Raw genomic sequence first — 9,886 nt, forward strand, 5'->3', positions numbered from 1 at the left:
GTCAAATGAGGAAGTCCCACATGGTCACACATACGTAGCTGGAGACTGACGAGAACAAAACAAAACAAAACAAAACAAAAAGATTCTCTGGAAAATCTCCTCACCGACTCCGGCAATGACGTGACATTAAAATGGCTACTTAGGGCACGAATAGTAAAGAAACTAGCACAGCACGTTACTCAATACACAGTAGATCAAATGATGTAAAAGAAAATGCCGTGATTCCCTCTTGTGAGTCAGTCCCTTCAGGATTTCAAGATTTTGTGATTGCAGATATTTCAGAATTGGGAAGAGCTTGCGAATTTTCAAAATTTACCGCAGGTCTTGCCACAGATTTGGGTCGAGGGGCGTCACGTGACGTCATCACACATCTCTCTCAGAATCCTGTGATTATAGTTTAAAGTAGTTTTCCACCAAAAAAGCCCAAATAACACAAATTTTGAAAAAAGCAGCAATAGAAATCAAGTATTTTTAACCCCAACAATCCAAACAAGCAGGTTTCAGGCCTGCAAATGAGCTAGAATTATTATGTTAACATTTTACAACAAAACATCTTCAACCTCCAGATCCAGTCCTGAGATAGTCCATGAGCAGAAATTTGAAAAGCTAGATTATCCATTACGTACCAAACTGAGATAGAATCAAGAAATATATAGTGAATAAGACTGATGATCTCCTCATCATGGCACCTGTTAGTGGGTGGGATATATTAGGCAGCAAGTGAACATTTTGTCCTCAAAGTTGATGTGTTAGAAGCAGGAAAAATGGACAAGCGTAAGGATTTGAGCGAGTTTGACAAGGACCAAATTGTGATGGCTAGACGACTGGATCAGAGCATCTCCAAAACTGCAGCTCTTGTGGGGTGTTCCCGGTCTGCAGTGGTCAGTATGTAACAAAAGTGGTCCAAGGAAGGAACAGTGGTGAACCGGTGACAGGGTCATGGGCGACCAAGGCTCATTGATGCACGTGGGGAGCGAACGCTGATCCGATCCAACAGACGAGCTACTGTTGCTCAAATTTCTGAAGAAGTTAATGCTGGTTCTGATAGCAAGGTGCCAGAATACACAGTGCATGACGGGTCAGGGCTGTTTTAGCAGCTAACGGGGACCAACACAATATATACATGTATATATAAAAGGGTAATAAAACATTTTTACATGCTGTTATAGGAAAATAATCCACTTTGTTGTGGTAACATATCACAACAGACCATTTTACAGCCTCAGTGTGTAAAGAGTTTTATTCCGAAATTATTATACAATTCCGCTATAAAGCCAGTGACAAACAGGGAAGTAGACTGCACGCCCTTGTTCTTCTGAACTTTGTGCCTTTCCACTGGGTGTCTTGGCAGAGACTTTGCTTGCTCGCAAGGAGGAAGTTGCCCTCCTAATTTGGAAGCACTGACCTTCCTTTACTTGTTGACAAAGGCAGAAATGAATGAGAAAGACTGGCGCTGCTCGACTGAAAAGTGACACGTTTCCACTTATCAAGGGCGGCGGAGACGGCGTCTTTGGTGAGACAAACATCACCATGAAACAGAACTTTATACATCAATGTACTAAGGCCAAGGAGATACACAATAAGTAGTAACTTTTCTGTGAAGGCTTTCCACTAGCTGTTGTGGCCGTGGGGATTAGTGATCATTCAGCTACAAGAGCATTAGTGAGATCAGACACTGATGTTGTAGGAGTGAGGAGGTCTGGGGTTCAGTCGGTGTTCCAGTTCATCCTAGAGTCAGGGCTTAACACCATGTCTTCATGGAGCTCATGGGCTTTGTACACAGGGGCATTGTCATGCTGGAACAGGGTTCGAGTCTCAGTTCCAGTGAAGGGAAAACTATAATTTTACAGCATACAGAGACATTCTAGATCATTTTGTGTTTCTAACTTTGTAGTAATGGTTTGAGGTATGATGGTCAGGGGTGCACAGACTTTGCCAGCATTTCCCTGGTCACCTCCATTGATTGGTTCAGGCATGTTTGAGTATAGAGGAGGAGACGTTTTAGAGGAAAACGAAACATTCCACTTCTGCTCACCTATAACATGGGACTTTTTGATTATTAAAACATCCTCTAACACTGAAACAGGTTTTTGGTGGTAAATTTGAGACACTGATCCAAGCACGTCTTGAAGAGAATAATATACATTAAAACTTTTGCATTTTTGTATATGGGGGAAAAATAGGAAGCGACAGCAACAACCTCAGGCTTTTAAGAGGGGGAATTCTTCTATTCCTTGGTAGGTAACAGTGGAAAATCACGTTCGGCATGCTACAATTTCCTCACAGCGTGATCCCCGACCACAACAAACAGATTTCAAAGGCACGGCCTCGACATGCGCCGGATCGTAATAACATCCTCTACAGATCTGCAGCAGCTGCCCCTCTTTTTTTTTTGTAGCATTACGGCTTCTGCTCAGTGTCAACTGCCGTGTTTGCGTATAACCTAATAAACCTGTTGCTTCGTCTGGTCTCTCAGGACAACGGCCTGTGTTTAGCACATCTGGGTTTTAAGGTTGATTTATAAATAAACAAACAAATAAATGAATACAGCATGACAGAACAGGAAGATATCTTAAAATATTATAATATGTAATATATGAGCATAAATTGGAAAAAACGTCAGCTTTCCACATTAAATACACGACAGTGTATCAATATGTAATACAAAATAAGCTGCAATCGGAAAATTGAATTTAGAAATGGTGTTTAAATGATTCGGTGTTGCCAGATTTGGCAGGATTCATATCTTTCAGCATTAAAAATCCACCAAAATTTCTGTAACTATAATAGTAAAAATAATAGTAATAAAAATGATACCTGTAGAGTAAAGCACGACAAGGCTTCACACTCCATGATCTACGAATAGCGCCACAACATGGCAACCCTGAGCGTCTTGTGGGAAAGTCAAGACCTTATCGACATCCTCCGCATGTTGCGTGGGCGACGCTTTTACACGTGCGTAAACATATTCCGTGGGCGGCTGATAATAAACGTTCCGTCTGTGGTGTGTGTTTCTGTGGTGCTGGATTAGTGTGTTATGCTCCTAAAACACTATGAACGGAATAAAACATGAAGCGGTCTGTTCACACCCCCTGTGCTAGCACTGCACAAAGTGTTTTATTCTGTTTACACACTGATTTATCACCGGATGATTTTATTTGTTTATAGTTATATTGAACGGTGCGGCTCGTCTGTGAGACTTGCGATACAGCTAGAAGCAGCTCTTCCCTTTCTCGCTTACCGTACAGCTCCCCGTGAACAGAAACCTACTGAGATAACTACTCACCATCACTGCTGAAGAAAATGAATCGACTCGTCAGGACCAATCAGAATCAGAACAACGAGGTATACACCTCGCTAACACGTGGTGACCTCGGCAGACTACAGAGAGAGTCTGACACGTCGCTTATCAGTGATTTCAGGTGAGACTTTAGTAACGAATCCGCCCAATAAAGGCTAAAGACTGACGAGAGATTCGACTTTGGAACATGGAGTGTCATGCGTGGTGTTATATATACCCGCCATGGCAGATGGCCCAAATGTCAGGCACAGAAATAACAAATGACATTCATTTGCATTCCAATTTTTTTTGTTTTCCAAGTATGTTCTTCCATATTGTAAAAATCTGATCAACAACATGACACATATCTACGAAGTGTTCTTTTAAAACCTTTATGACTTTTTATGATTATGATCTCTCTTGCCTGAAAATCCAGACTTACTATTAAATACGGACGGGAATTTAAATCCGAAACATGACCCCGACACAAACAGGACAGATGTAAGCACGGCCGTACAAACACAACATGTTGTACGAATCACGCAGCTGTACGGCAGGGTGATTTTCCGCTACCTGACACTCGGTCTCTATTCTGACCTTCTGTCACATCCTTATGGCCGGTTCTCGTCCGAGTCGTCTCGCTACGGATCTGAAGTTCCACGCAGGATCGCGGTTGTAAAGATAAGAGACAAAGAGAAAGACGTTTCTTACGTGTCCGGCTCCCAGATGGAACAGTGAGGTGAAGGAGTTTCAGCCAGCAGCTCTGTACTGCCTGCCCCCTGGAAGCCCACTTCCACTTTTACAACTGCTAATTCAGGACACGTCACTGGACACCTGGCTCTCAGAACCTCAGCCTTATATACATGTAAACAATCCGGCTGAAATAAAAGGTGTGTTTTTGCGAGGGGTTTAATTCGGGATGTGCTCTTTCTCTCGCTGCTCTGTCACACCCACGCCGAGTATTAAGAGACTCGACTTCCTTTCCGTAACTCGCCTGTTTGTGTTTGTGTGTGCGTGTGTGTGTGGGTAAAAAGGAAGCCCTGATCAAAACATTCCTGTCATTATCTAACCGGTAGACTCGCTTCCATTTGACTGGTGCACTTCCTCCATTAAAGTAAAATTGCACTGTTTACGCTGTAAAGAGAGGAAAGTGGTGGTAAAACGTGGCCGCTGTTGGCCTGAGGTGAGCTTAACTCTCGCGCTACGGGGAAAATGATTTACTGCTAAACCAAGAGACATGATCTATGGCTGTATTTTTATTCAGATCACACTGTTAGAACACATGCAGGTCTACATGAGAGCTGGATAAAAGAAAGGGAAGCGCTGTAGTGTTTGATATCAAACCAAAAAACTCTCAGAAATATTCAACTAATGAATTTCAGTGAAATCAGACAAAGAGGGAAAAATTCACTTTCTTTTATTGGGTATCTGAGTGTATGTAGAAATAAAAGAGAGCTCTGCTACATGATAATCATCATCATCATCTCCTTCATTTATTTACTGGTGAAAGCTTCAAGGCTAGCGCTGACTCTCAGGCATGGTCTGTACACTGACTGATCTAAAGCACACACTCGTATACAAGGACAGTCCAGTTAACCCTAAGTTATCGCTACTCTGTTTAGTGTTCATGATGATGTGAGTAATTTTAATGAAGTTTTAGAAGACCTCAGTTCCTGAGATTTCAGAGGATGAGCTAAGACCTTTAGAGCAAAGCACAACGAAAATACGTGAACGCAAACACTCCCTTTCTCTGCATCCTTCCGACTATAAATTTAGGTGACATTTGTTTAACATTTCTGGAAGGAGTCTCCAGTGTCAGTGATGTCACAGTCAGAGGTAGTGCTATTTCTTTAAGATTTCTGCCAGCGGAAAAGGACGGAGTTAGTTTCTTGTATTTTTCTTATTAGAGAACATGAAGGAAGGACTGTTTACAGCTGCTATAAAGTGAGAGATAAGTGACATGGACCTTCCACACCTTTAATTGTAACTGTAAATGGATCCAAAGTATCAAATGTTTATTAATTATTAGAAATAACTAATTATTGTGTCAACATGCCTTGTCAGAAACAGATGATGATAATAATAATAATAATAATAATAATAATAATAATAATAATAATAATAATAATAATAATAATCATCATCACTTTAAATGATTTAGTAACCTGAGTACTTGGATTTTAGTTTTGTTTCCTGGAACCAAGCTTACTTTAGCGTTAAAACCCTTACTTTATAATAAGCTGATGTCACTACTCGTGCTATTAACAGTGAATAAGCGCACTGACAGAATGTACTTTTATCACCTACTGATAAATCGATGACACGTTAAAGCCACGCTGTGTTTCAGAGTCAACTGTAACTAGCCTGTTAACGTCATGTCTCCCTCAAACCTGCGACTGTCCTGTAACGTTTTATCTCAGGCAGTGATGAAGATGATGATGACTACAGGAATGATGATGTCACGTTGAGATGGTGAGCTGGAGGGCGTGAGGCTGCGTCTGGACATCTGTTTCTCAGACGCCGGGTTACGGGATGATGTCATGCGCTTTTTACCCACAGCCATGAGAGTACTGCTGACTTTCACACCTGGCTTTATCTTCTTACGGCACAAAGTTTAATGTGAGATAACCACAGCATAGCCATGTTATTACTGAGTCTAAGCACAGACAGAGGTCCAGCTCACCCTTTTTTTTTAGAAAAAATCTTGTAATAGCTGACTGAATGATGCAAAAGAAAAGCACTGATGGGAGATTATGAGTTCAAATCCTGATGATGCCACAGCCAAGAGAGTAAAACTGGTAGGGAAGCCATACTACTCTCTCTCTCTCTCTCTTTTCAACTAAAGTGACACTCAAAAAGCCACTCAGAAAGATCTATGCGCTCATGTATGTGGACGAGAACAGGTTTATGTCAGTGATCAGCAGCTTGAAATGATGTTTCTTGTAAGCCTGATTGGTAACTGTGATGGTAACAGGTGAGAACTGGTTAAACTGGTGACCAGTTTGTCAGACATGTGTTGTAACTATAAATCAGTTGTACACCATTGTCCTCAGCCTATTCATCCATCCATCCATCCATTTTCTATACCCGCTTTATTTCTAATTAGGGTCACAGGGATCTGCTGGAGCCTATCCCAGCACACACTGGGCAAAAGGCAGGGGTACACCCTGGACAGGTCACCAGTCCCTCACAGGGCCACACATATAGACAGACACTCACACACACTCACTCCTGTGGGCAATCAACCTAATGTACATGTTTTTGGGCTGTGGGAGGAGACCAGTGTACCTGGAGTAAACCCACGCAGGTGAACATGCAAACTCCACACAGAAAGGCCCCTGCCTGTTCGAACCCGGGATTCGAACCCAGGACCTCAGGCTAAAAAGTGCAATTTATTATCCGGTGATTATTTATATAAAAATATATAAAACACACCGCTCCGGTCCTCTAATCTGTTTGGTCGAGCAACATTCCAGCAATATATTGTCTATAAGCGCTGTGTCATTGTGTCACTCATCTTGTTCTGTGTTCACAACATAAAATGTTCAAAACAGTGATGTCATCAGCGTACCTGGCATCTGATACCTTACTGAGAAACTCCCAGAGACTTGTTTCACATGTTTTAAAGTGAGTCTAAGCTTCTTCTGGATCGATTTCTGCGAGTGGAGCAAACTTAAACAGAGCATTCAGGTTTCTATTGGATCCGGAAACCTGGTGTCACATGCGCTAGGTTTATTTCTCCTTTATAAAACCGCTGTGTAGATGGAAGTAGTGAATTGAAGCAATACTGAGACCCATATGTGTGTTCTTTGTTTATGTTAAGTTATATACCAGTGGATATTTCATAAGAACGTACAGTTTTACATACGTCAGCTCTGTGAATGACTTCAACGTCGACTTCGACACAACATCCCAACCATCACTGAAAATTAAATCACTTCCTTTGGCATAAACGACCAGAAGCTTCACTTCCTCCCATAGAGGATTTGAAGAAGAAGTGTTCATAGCTCTGTTATTAACCACTCACAGGTTTTATCAGGTTAACAACTCTACACTATTTGATCGTTCACACATCGACTCTGTGACACGGTTGGCGTGAAAAGAGAAGTAACTGTAGTAAGCAGAGGTGGAAAGTGTAAGAAAGAAAGTGAGGTGCTTTAAAGTAACGAATAAAACGATGCTGTATATCTAAATAATCAGGGGGTCGATACAACCTGACATTTTAACCTGGTTTATGTTGCGCTACAGACTCACTGCCCTGGTTTAAAGACTGGAACATGGCTAACTTTGGCCTCCGCACACACACACACACACACACACACACAGAAGGACAGACAGATACACACATATACAGAGAGACAGACACAAACACATACAGAGAAAGACAGACAGACACACAGAGAGACAGACAGACATATACAAACAGAGAGAGACAGACACACAAACACATACAGAGAGAGGCAGACACATACATACATACAGAGAGAGAGACAGACACAGACACACATACATAGAGAGACAGAGAGAGAAAGACGCACATACAGAGAAAGAGACACACACAGAGAGAGACAGACACAGACACACATACATAGAGAGACAGAGAGAGAAAGACGCACATACAGAGAAAGAGACACACACAGAGAGAGACAGACACAGACACACATACATAGAGAGACAGAGAGAGAAAGACGCACATACAGAGAGAGACACACAGACACACATACATAGAGAGACAGAGAGAGACAGACGCACATACAGAGAGAGACACACAGACACACATACATAGAGAGACAGAGAGAGACAGACACAGACACACATACAGAGAGAGACAGACACAGACACACATACATAAAGAGACAGAGAGACACAGACACATACACATAGAGAGAGAGACAGAGAGAGACACATACTCACATACAGAGAGAGACTGACACAGAGAGAAAGAGAGAGAGAAAGACACATACACACATATAGAGAGAGACACACATATATACATACACACATTCAGAGAGAGACAGACACATACACACACACACATATAGAGAGAGACAGACACATACACACACACACATATAGAGAGAGACAGACACATATACACACACACACACACACATAGAGAGAGACAGACACATATACACACACACATTCAGAGAGAGACAGAAAGACATACATACAGAAAGTGACAGAGAGACAGACAGACACACATATAGAGAAAGACAGACACATATACACACACACACACATTCAGAGAGAGACAGACACACACACACACATATAGAGAGAGACAGACACATACACACACACACACATTCAGAGAGAGACAGACACACACACACACACATATAGAGAGAGACAGACACATATACACACACACACACATTCAGAGAGAGACAGAAAAAGACATACATACAGAAAGTGACAGAGAGACAGACAGACACACATATAGAGAAAGACAGACACATACACACATATAGAGAGACAGACACACAGATACATACAGAGGGAGAGACATACATACAGAAAGTGACAGAGAGAGGAGAGAGAGACACACATATATATATATATACAGAAAGTGAGAGAGACAGACAGACAGACACATACAGAGAGAGAGAGACAGGGTATGTGTGGCGGGGGGACAGAGAGAGAGAGGCAGAAGGAGAGAGAGAGAGAGAGAGAGAGAGAGTGCGAGAGATTGCGCGCGTGCGCGTTCCAGGCCCTCGGCGATATTTTGTCATTACCGAAATGTCGCCAACTTACCGTTAAAGAGAAGCAGTGAAAGAGCACATTTCAGAGAGCACGTCCTCTCCCTCCTAAACTCCTGTCTCACTTATCTTCTCCGACACCGAAAAAAGTATCAGATACGACCGAATGAAAAAAAAAACCCGGTTAAAAAGAAGTTGAATAAAGTTTCACTGGTCACTGAACTCCGTCTCAGAGATGAGGTCATGGTGATAAAAATAAAGCGATGGCGTCATCTGAAACCAGTCCCACTGCGCGAGGCGGCCTTAAAGAAGCCACACCGAGCAGCCACTTCCTCAAAGTACACACACCGGCTTTCACGACAATAACTACTTTCGATATCGCCAGGGACTGAATAAAGCGACTGCTTTAGTGAGACGTGGGCAAAGTAGTTAAAAATCGCTGTCCTGCAAGAGCTTCACTTTCAGGCCCCATTGGCTGCCGCGGATTTGAAGGAAGGGGGCGGGGCTTAATGACACACACACACACACACACACACACACTCTATAGCCAGGCGCTAATGATTATTATACACTCACAAACTTATCACTACTGAAACGTCACTCCACACTACTATTACTACTAATACCAATATTAATGCTACTAATACTACAACTATTACTACTAATACCAATATTAATGCTACTAATACTACAACTATTACTACTAATACCAATATTAATGCTACTAATACTACAACTATTACTACTAATACCAATATTAATGCTACTAATACTACAACTATTACTACTAATACCAATATTAATGCTACTAATACTACCACCACTGCAAATACAACTACTACACCTAACATTACTTCTACTACTACTACTACTTCTACTACTACTACACCTAACATTACTACTA

General features: G+C 41.9%; 1 protein-coding gene across 3 annotated transcripts in view; it reads right to left on the reverse strand.

The window, feature by feature from the left end:
* The window catches only part of dusp16 (dual specificity phosphatase 16), a 28,425-nt gene extending 18,954 nt beyond the window's left edge, over nt 1-9,471 (reverse strand). Inside the window, exon 1 of one of the 3 annotated variants that reach the window (XM_058416853.1) lies at nt 9,038-9,471. The gene's annotated coding sequence lies outside the window, so the exon portion shown is untranslated. Of the gene's footprint in view, nt 1-2,817; nt 2,843-3,991; nt 4,416-9,037 lie in introns of those variants that run through there. The other 2 variants (XM_058416854.1, XM_058416855.1) reach the window with 2 other exon arrangements.
* Nucleotides 9,472-9,886: the final 415 nt, after the last annotated feature.

This window comes from Hemibagrus wyckioides, linkage group LG19, assembly GCF_019097595.1.
Source record: "Hemibagrus wyckioides isolate EC202008001 linkage group LG19, SWU_Hwy_1.0, whole genome shotgun sequence".
Taxonomy (NCBI): Eukaryota; Metazoa; Chordata; class Actinopteri; order Siluriformes; family Bagridae; genus Hemibagrus; species Hemibagrus wyckioides.